Source organism: Hevea brasiliensis, chromosome 5 (assembly GCF_030052815.1).
Source record: "Hevea brasiliensis isolate MT/VB/25A 57/8 chromosome 5, ASM3005281v1, whole genome shotgun sequence".
Classification (NCBI taxonomy): domain Eukaryota; kingdom Viridiplantae; phylum Streptophyta; class Magnoliopsida; order Malpighiales; family Euphorbiaceae; genus Hevea; species Hevea brasiliensis.
Window position 1 is genome coordinate 14,359,729 of NC_079497.1, and position 9,864 is coordinate 14,369,592.

The window sequence follows — 9,864 nt, forward strand, 5'->3', positions numbered from 1 at the left end:
AATATCTCTCGTTTTAAAATATAAACCTTTCAAAGGTTAAGATTTTAGTTTAACACTAGTCTATCTTCCCTATATATAACTTAGATATGTGCTTTCATAATTATTATCATACATAATATTAATTCTCCATTTATTATATATAAATTAATTTATTTATATATTAAATAGAGTATTGATTAAAGGTATAAAGCACCGGATATATTTTGATAAATTAAATAATCTAATATATTTAATTTTTTTAAACTTGTTTAAATAAATTAAATATAAAAATAGTAAAAAGTTTAAATTATAATATATTTATGCAAAAAATTAATAAAATTTATTAACAGTATGAATTAATTAATAATACAAAAAGTAATATATTTTATTATAATAATATTAGAAAAATAAAATAATAATTTAATTATAATTACATAAAATTTGTAATGTAATTTTAAAACTACGTAATTATGATTTAAAACTATATAGTTTTGAATTAAAAGAATAAAAAATAATTAATTTTATTTGAATTATGATGGTATCATAATTTGTGTTATTTTAAAATAACTTACAATGTCTTTTAAGCTGTTTTTCTTATTATTTTCTATTATTATGACTATGGACTCATGTAATAATGTATTATGAAAATAATTGTGTAAAATAGATATAATTAAAATTGAGCTCGAGCTCGAGCTTATTGAATTCAAATTCGAGCTCAAGCCTATTGAATTTCATTTTATTAAAAATAAAATTATTTTAATGAAAATAATAATTAAATAATTTAAAAGTAGTTGAAATTGAAATATAAAAGTTGAAATTGTGTGCGTGGGAGGGGGGAGGGGGCGTTGTTTTGAAAAGGATGGAGGAAATCGGAAAAAAAATATTAATGCAGTGAACAGTATTTTAGTTATGATTTTAGATTATTTTGTAAAAAATAATTTATATATGAAAAATTTTTTAAAAAATTTTTTTCATAAAAATATTTTTAATTATATAGTTATAATATTAAATTAATAATATGTGTTTATGTTATTTATATAAAAATAAGGGTGTAATGAATTAAGTCATTCATGAGTTACTCGAGACTCGGCTCGATAAAAGCTCAATTTGGTTTCGACTCATTTTGTAAATAAGCCGAGCTCGAACTTAACAGTATTTGGTTCGCACTCGAGTTTGAGCTCGACTGGTTTACAGGTTCGCGAGTTAGCTCATTAAACATGCTCACAATTTGACTCGTTGAACAGACTAGTAACAAGCTCGTGAATAAGTTCGTAAATATACTCATTTTAAGGCTCGTTCATAAGCTTGTGAACTAACTCATTTATAAAAACATTCATATTAATAATTATAATTTATAATGTTGTAAATATATGTATTTTATTTATGTTGCAAATATAATTATTTTATTTATGATTGTTTTGAAAATAATTTATAAAAAACATATTATTTAAAATTATAATATAATTAATATATAAAATATAATTATTTGTAATTTATTTTTTTAAATAAAGTTAATTTGTATAAAAAATAAAATCATAATATTAAATATATGGTCCTAATATAATAAAATAATATATTATTAAATATTTAATTATCATATAAAATTATAACATAATAAAAAAAAGTGTATTTATAAAATATAATTATTTGTATATTAAATATAATTTTTATAAAAAATAAGTTAATTTTTATATGAGAAAAAACTTTAAAATATTATATAATAAGTACATAAAAATTATTTTAAACTATTTTAGCTATATTAAAGTACTAAATAAATCAAAACTTAATTGCGTAATTTTTGTTGTGGCCATACGACTTAAAATATAAATTCATCTCTCTCTTCCTCTTTCTTTCTATGTTTTAAACTTTTAAAAAATTAAATTCTAAGTTTAATAATAATCATTTTAACTATTATTATTATTTTCTCTCTTTTTACAGTCTCTCGCTTATTTTTTTCTATTAACACTAACTAATTTATTCATATATTATTATTATAATCTATAACATCCCTTTCCTAGTATTTGTTTTTATAATATCTTTCGTTTTAAACTATAAACCTTTCAAAGGTTAAGATTTTAGTTCAGCACTAGTCTATCTTTTCTATATATAACTTAAATATGTGTTTTCATAATTATTATCATACATAATATTAATTCTCTATTTATTATATATAAATTAATTTATTCATATCTTAAATAGATTATTGATTAAAGATATAAAGCACCGGATATATTTTGATAAATTAAATAATCTAATATATTTAATCTTTTTAAACTTATTTAAATAAATTAAATATAAAAATAGTAAAAAGTTTAAATTATAATATATTTATGCAAAAAATTAATAAAATTTATTAATAGTATGAATTAAGTAATAATGCAAAAAGTAATATATTTTATTATAATAACATTAGAAAAATAAAATAATAATTTAATTATAATTACATAAAATTTATAATGTAATTTTAAAACTACGTAATTATGATTTAAAACTATGTAGTTTTGAATTGGAAGAATAAAGAATAATTAATTTTATTTGAATTATGATGGTATGGTAATTTGTGTTATTTTAAAATAAATTACGATGTCTTTTAAACCGTTTTTCTTGTTATTTTCTATTATTATGACTATAGACTCATATAATAATGTATTATGAAAATAATTGTATAAAATAGATATGATAACAATTGAGCTCGAGCTCGAGTTTATTGAATTCAAATTCGAGCTCGAGCCTATTGAATTTCATATCGAGTTTATCGAACTCGAATTAAACTTGACCTTATCGAACTTGTGTTCGAGTTCGTTTTAATAAATTTATCGAGTTTGACATGAGCTAAACTCGAGTTTAGCTCGTTAATATAATAAACGAACTTAAAATGAGCCAAGCTAGAATTCAACATATTTCAAACGAGCTAAACTTCAGCCTTAATGTTAAAGCTCGAATCGAGTTTGAGCTCGAGTCTAGATCAATATTAACGAACCAAGCTTGAACAAGCCAAAGCTTATCTCTACTCGATTCGTTTATACCCTTATATATATATATAATTGTATTTCAATAAAATTATCAAAATCTATAAAATAGAAAATGACTTTCTTCTTTTAAAAAAGAAAGTTATTTTCCTTAAAAAACAATTTAATTTTTTTTAATAAAAAAATATTTTTTGTTTATTTAATTTTTTAAATATCCTGAATACTAAAAAAAATATAAAAAATATTTTTTGCCAAACAAACAAAACCTGTATTTAATAAAATACTTTTCAAAATCGTAAAATAATAATTAACCTGCAACTTTACAAAATCATTATTAATAATATAATAATAAGTTAAATATTGTTCACCCGAGAATTAGCTATTAATTGCAAAAAATGCGTGCTAATTCTACTATTTTAGACCATCCGATTGTGCCCAAATGCTAAACTGAAAAAAAGTCATTAAACTAAAATCGAATTCCAATAAACACAAATTTATTGAATTAAAGTCCAATAAAATAAGCATTTGGGTAACTTCATTTTACTTGCACTACAATAAATATTAAAAATAACTATGAAAATTACCGACTATAGAATTTCGTGGGTAATTTATCGACGAATTACCGACGCTTTACCGATAAAAAGACAAATAAAATTTAAACTAATTTTTACCGAAGAAATTACCGACTAAAACTTTACCGACGATGTAATTTCGTAGGTAAAAGTGGTACCTAACATTAGCGGTAAATTTAGCGACCAAATAACAAATGTTTTGTCGGTAATTACCAACGAAACGCTTTTCGTAGGTAATAGTAAGAAAAAAATAGAAAATAAAATTTTAAAAAAAATACCTACGAAAAATTTTTCATCGGTAATTACTAACGAAAAGTTTTTCGTAGGTAATATTAAGAAAAAAATTGAGAAGAAAATTTCTAAAAAGCTAAAAAATTTTACCTACGAATTTTTTTCGTCGGTAATTACCAACGAAATGTTTTTCGTAGGTAATATTAAGGAGAAAATAGAGAAGAAAAAATCTAAAAAGCTTGAAAAAATTTTAGCTACGGATTTTGTTCGTCGGTAATTACCAACGAAACGCTTTTCGTAAGTAATATTAAGGAGAAAATAGAAAATAAATTTTTTTAAAAAAATACCTACGAAAAATTTGTCGTCGGTAATTACCAAGGAAAAGTTTTTTGTAGATAATATTAAGACAAAATAGAAAAGAAAATTTCTTAAAAACTAAAAAAAATACCTACGAAAAATTTTTCATTGGTAATTATCAACGAAAAGCTTTTCGTAGGTAATATTAAGGAGAAAATAGGGAAAAAAATTCTAAAAAACTATTAAGGAGAAATTGAAAATAAAATTTTAAAAAAATACCTACGAAATATATTTAGTCGGTAATTCATCAGTAAATCACAAAAAATGTGAAATTCCCACATCGTTTGAGAATAGATTTGAGGGTAGTGAGTTTGTCTATAAAAGGAGAATTACTCTCCAACATAGAGCAATTGTAGTATAGTCACATATATGGGACCTACGTTGGGCTCCTACTAGTAATTTTTTTTAAGTCAATTAAATCTTAAAAAATTATAAATTAAAATAATTAATAATTAATATTTAATTTAAAAATTAAAAATTAAAAATTAAAAATTAAAAATTAAAAATTAAAAAAATTAAAAAATTAATTTCGAAAATTTTAAATTAAATTAAATTAAATTAAATTAAATTAAATTAAATTAAGTTAAAATTTAAATTACATTTTAAATTAAATTAAATTTTAAAGTTAATTTAAATTAAAAAAATTAAAAATTAAATTAAATAAAAAAGCAATGACTAAATTAAAAAATATTAAATAAAAATTAGCTACAAAAATTTGTTTTTGTCGGTAATTACCAACGAAAAATTTTGTCGGTAAATAGTCGGTAATTTATAAGAGTAAAATCTCCTACGAAATTACCTACAAAAAAATTTAAATTTACCTACAAAATAATTCATCGATAAATTTAGCGACAACATTTTTTCGTCGGTAAAAATTACCTACGCTAGTATTTGTGGACAAAAAAATTTCATTCGTAATTCGTCAGTAATCACTGATTACTTACGAAATTTCAGTATATTTGGTCGGTAATTTTTGTTGCTATTTTTTTAATTTCTTGTAGTGTTGTCTTAATTCCAATTTCAATTAAACTGATTAACACTCCAATTTTAATTATTAGTGTAATTATTCAATAATCTTTCCTAATAATGTAACACCCCTATTTGTATAGCTTGGTATATTTCACTGTTCCGGTGACCGGAGTCGGTCCGGATAATTAAAGGGATTAGAACCACACTTAAGACAACTAAATAAGCCCTGAACACAAATAATTAGTAATTGCCAATTAGTTAAATATAAATAAGAAAAACAGAACATAAGAAGTTAAATGAGCCGAGAGTCACAGCGATGGGTAGCCTTCTCGGGAAGGATTGCGAAGTCGATTTAAACTCAAATTTCGAACCGTAAAATGTGACGCCGCGGTCCTTAGGACCCTTACAAACACAGTGGAAAAAAGAAAATCACGAAAGAGAATTGTTAAGCCAGTCAAATAATTAGGCCAGCAAGCCGAAAGAAATATTGAATTATTTGCAAACCCGGTTGAACCGGCGAGGGGCAATTTGGTCAATTGACCTCGAGAGCTGACTCCTGACCTAACTGTCAAATAAAATCGGAGAAAAGAAAATTTCAGGATTAAGAATTAAATTAAAGAACTAATGGAAAAATAAATGAAAAAAAAAGAAAATAAAAAAGTGAAGAGAGATGACATCATGCATAACATCATGCATGATGCCATAAATATTATAATTAAAAATTTATTTAATTTGATTTATGGTCTTCCTAAGACATTAAAAAGAAAAGAAAAGAAAAGAAAAGAAAAAAAAAATAAAAGTCTTCTTCTTTCCCTAAGTTGCCGCCCTCACTCTCTCTCTCCCTCTCCCTCACCAAAACCTCCATTAAAGCTCATTTTGAGCTTGATCAAACCCAAAATCCCACCATAGAAAGTTAAACCTCCAACATTAAACCTTGATTTCAAGTTTTGATAGAGGACTTGACAACAAAAAAAAGAAGAAAGGAAGAGGTTTGAAGGAAAGAAAATTCTGCACTAAGGTTAGTAAACTAAATTTGATTTTCTAGTTGAATTAATTGTGTTTATAGCTTAACTAACTTAGAAATAAACTTAAAATGAAATGAAATTAATTATTGGAGGACCAAACCTAAATTTCGGTCAGCTAGGATTTTGATGTGTGTATGCATGAGTTTGATGGACTTAAAAGTGTATGTGATCTTGTTTGGTTTGAAGAAGCATGTATATAGGCATTGAATTGGTTAAATGCAACAATTTAGTGAGTTAGGGTTTTGGACACTTAGGGTTTAGGAGACAAAATTTGGAGAAATGGTAAAATGATGTGTTTGACCTAGTTTGAAGTGAGAAATGGTCATTTGTGACCAAATGAAGTGTGTTGGAAGTGTTTGAATTGAGGTTAAATTCGGATTCAATGTGGTCATGCTGCAGGCAGCAGGACCAAAGTCCCTTTGAGGGACCAAAAATGAAAATTTACAAGTCCAATTGGTATGAGATCAATTGGGAATGAAAATAGACACAAAATGACACAATTTTCATTTAGGAATCATGCCCAAAAAGTGACCAAAACCTAGTGAACAAATTGACCAAATCCGAAAATTCTCAGTCTGACCTATACAAATTGACCAAATGAACAGTGTTTGTTCATTTGGCTATAACTTGAGCTAGGCAGGTCTAAATGGCCTGAAATTTTACCAGTGGACAGTTGAGATATAGACCTAAAACTTTCATGAAGAACACAAACCCAAATTATGCCATTAATGAAGTCATTTGGCCACCCTAAGTTGGTAACCTAGAACTGCCAGAACCAAAATGTGCCCAGAAATCTGGGTTAAGTCCAATCTGGTAGCCATGGTTCAAATGGTTATAACTTGAGCTACAAAACTCCAATTGGAGTGACCCAAAAAGGAGAATAAAGTTAAGACAATAGGGAACATTTTCTATGAAGGAAGTTTTGCCAAATTCTAACAGAAAAATGACCAATGGAATAGTGTAACTTAAGACACCAAAATTGAAAATTGGCAATTTTGCCTAAAAGACCTAAGTTTTGAGAAAACAACCAAAACCAACAAATTTAGTGACCAAAATGTGGTATGTGGGTGAAGTTGGAATTCCCATACCTATTAAGCCTTAGAAAGTCAATAAATTGACTTGAATAACATAGTGAATAGTAACCCCGAAACACAAATTTTAAAGAACGTCAAGTTTAGCATATATAAGCTAGATAAAAGTGAATTTGAATTTATTTTTGGATTTATGTTAAGTTATGGTACTAAAACACTGTGAAACTGCGTGTTTCAGCTGAAAAAGGCTCGGAAAGTCTAAGAGACTGAGTCAAGGCCTAGAGGCGACTCACGTCAGGTTTGTGCACAATAAACTCTACTTCAGCATTTTATCCTTGAAAAAAATTGATTTAGTACGCATTATGAGTTTAAGAACTTTTGTGTTGCCACTTTGTGATGAAATTGTAACTTTGGAAATTGATTTGATTTTTGTATGCAATATTTGAATAAAATGTTTGAAATAGATTTTTTATTCACACTTAGCATGACAGTGCCTTATTATTCCTCCTCCATTTATAGGGTGGGATCGATTATTTTTCCTCCCTCTCTGGTTTACCAGTTGAGGTTGTAGATCGAATGAGTATTCATTAGCTAGCTAGCCACCTCCCTCATTGATTTCGATTAGTGGGGTTATAGATTACTTTGTCATGGTGTACAACGCGACATTAATCGGAAATTTTGTGTCATGGCTTAAGTTGTGTATGAATTGGCAACACTGTATTTATTAAATTATTTGACCCAAAAATTTTGCTATAATGAGTTTTGATAATTAGTGAAATATAATTGTGCAACATTTAAATTGTGTTTTGTCAATGAATGATTTATGTATTGTATTTTAAATTTTTATTGTGCACCACTGAGTATTTTTATATTCAGCGATAGCTTATTTTGCTATCGCAGATAAGAGCAAGGAGAAAGCAGCAGAGTGAACTGCTATTGAAATTGAGGATTACACTGATCTTTTTGTACGGGTATTATTTTATACCCTTGTAGTTATTTTGATGTAAATATTGTAATGTTTTAAGTATCAATGTAAAGTTGAGCAGTTGTATAATAAATTCTAATAATATTATTTTTGGATTTTCTTTTTGTAAATTAAGATTTGTATTTGTGAATTTCGTACTATATGCACTGTAAATGAAGTTATGAAATATTTTGAGTTGATAAATTTTTGGTTGAATTGAATTGTGTTGACTTGAGATTATTTGGAGGTTGGGAGTTGTGAAAAATTTATTGGAAGTGTTTTTCTCAGGTATTTGAAGAACTGTTTTCTCAAAATACAGACGGCACTCTGCCGAAATTTTTATAAAATTTACGGAAAAATAAAATAGATAAAAAATTTTACTAGTTTTTAATCTTTGAATAAATGATTTTAATTCCTACCAAAATGCTCACCACTTCCAAAATGTAAGAAAATATTTTTAAAATCCCTTGTAGTGTACTTAATGAATTATCTGTAGGTGAAGTTCGGTAGTTCATTAGGTATTCTACGGGATCATGTTATGCCTTACAAAGGGGTAAGGTGTGACATGTTTTAGTGGTATCAGAGCATGGTTTTACAATAAATTTCGACTATGTATGTGAATATTTCTTTGATAAGTACAACTGCTCAAGTGTCTTTAATTGATACATGTGACATATTTACATCATGAATATGCACTAACGGAGGTCAACCTCCTTGTGTTTGATCTCAGGAAGTAGAAATTTTGGGAAAACGAAATGGAAGAAGGAGATCATTCCGTAGAACAATCTGTTGAGGTTGAGGTTCAAGGGGAAGCCCCAACACTCCAGAACGTGAGTGGGTTAGCTACTCTAGCTCCTACTCCAGCACTGCAGTTTCCTGCTCAGTTTGCACAGTAGATGGCTGCGTTTTTCCAACAAATGGCAGGAAATGTGCCACCCCAAGCTCAGATGCAAGCACCTATAGCACAACCACGGCCCTCAGCTAGCCCAATAGGATTAAGATCTCAATTCCACGCATTTCCACTGTTCTTCATTAAAAATTAGCAAATAATTTTTTGCACGCCCAGTGGGATGAAAGTCTCATATCAACACATCACCACTGTTCTTTACCAAAAATTGCAAAAAAAATTTAGCACGCCCAATGTGACACATTCTCACATAGTGTCAAAACAACAATCCACACCATTATTCTTTTTTTTTTTTATCCAGGCAACACCACACCTCTGAAAACCAAAAGCATGCTTGGTAAAGAAACTACCAAGTCTCAGGACACATAAGAAAGTCCTACCATAGAAGATCTAAATGTTCAAGTTCCTCTCATGGTTGAATGCCTTGAAAGGAGGTTAGGCTCTCAAGGAGAAGAAATTCAAAATTCAATTACTGCAGAAACTGTGCATACCTTTTCTACTAACCCAATTTAGGGGCAAAATGTTGCACTTTATAGACGAATTCTTAGTTCATTAGAAAATCTTGCATTGACCATCACTAATTTCTTGATGAAATACATGGAAAAGTGGTTAGGAAGCCTTAAGCAATCAATGCAAGGAACTGATGCAAGTATAAAGAAAGTAGTTGATAACTTAGTTCACCAGTTTCAGTACTACCTGATGGCCAAACTTCTAAGCTAGAGAAATTTGATTTGACATCCAATAGTGCTAGGGAACTCGGGGGGCAGACTCTATCACAGACTCCCTAGGATAGTTCTAACAGAAATTGAATTCAAAGTGAAAGAAAGTATCAGCCACCTCACATGAGAGAAGAACAGGTG